Source organism: Fopius arisanus, unplaced genomic scaffold, assembly GCF_000806365.1.
Source record: "Fopius arisanus strain USDA-PBARC FA_bdor unplaced genomic scaffold, ASM80636v1 scaffold00674, whole genome shotgun sequence".
Lineage (NCBI taxonomy): Eukaryota > Metazoa > Arthropoda > Insecta > Hymenoptera > Braconidae > Fopius > Fopius arisanus.
In genome coordinates this window covers 3,871-4,766 of record NW_011888413.1, presented here as the reverse complement: position 1 = coordinate 4,766, position 896 = coordinate 3,871, and the positions used below count along the sequence as shown (strand labels likewise).

Sequence of the window (896 nt, the reverse complement as noted above, 5' to 3'; positions counted from 1 at the left end):
GATCATATATTTTGTCTGCAATTTTATCGTCTGATTGAATAATCACGAAAATATAATTATTGTATTAGCAACGAGAGTCTAAATTCATTTTTTTGTGATTGCAGATATTTATATTTTTTGTTTGTTTTTTTAAACTTACCAACAACTCCAGTCATGTCGAGCTCGATATCACTGTCTTCACTCTCCTCCTCCATTTGTTCTTGCTCGTCGTGGGATTTACTAGACTCATCATCATGTCCATGTGCTTCACTCTTCTCTTTAGGAATTTTCCCACCAAAAAACTCAATAAACTCTCTGACAAAAGCTAAATCAGGAGTATGAAGAAGCTCAGGATTCTTCATGCAGAGTTGGATAAATTCCTTCATAGGGGAGAGTTGCTCTTTGTTTATCGGTATTGACATGTTGTGCAATCTAAAAATAACCAATGAATATGGATAAGTTTCCGTAAATACAGAAAACACATGATAGGGTTTTATCTGTCTCTCATGTTCGATAAATTATTCAATCTACATTCTATCCTCTCATTTTGATGCTGTAAAAGCTGTACTCCATAATTCTGAATCGCATCGAATAAAATGCATTTTAGAAAATAAAAATACCATGGCACCGGCACCATTAAACGGGTACAATTCAATTATCAGATCAAAACATTAACAATTATTAATTTTTTTTCAGCGAAAGTAATTAGTACGTCAGTTAGGAAAAAAACTGTATCACAGCTTACCGGCACTGGGATTATTGATAATTATGAGCTTTTGAGAATATTTTTTGGAACGGCACAAATTACGAACGATTTTTTTCGCAAAATGATAAGGCCATGGAGTAGTCTTGTATGAATGACATCCACAAAGAGGATTGACTAAAGCAGAGGCTCAGTTCCGGGGGTTTGAGTGAGC

At 34.6% G+C, this 896-nt stretch overlaps 1 pseudogene; it reads right to left on the bottom strand.

Moving 5' to 3' along the window:
* Positions 1-139: 139 nt before the first annotated feature.
* Positions 140-841, bottom strand: LOC105273031 (hsc70-interacting protein pseudogene; annotated as a pseudogene).
* Positions 842-896: the final 55 nt, after the last annotated feature.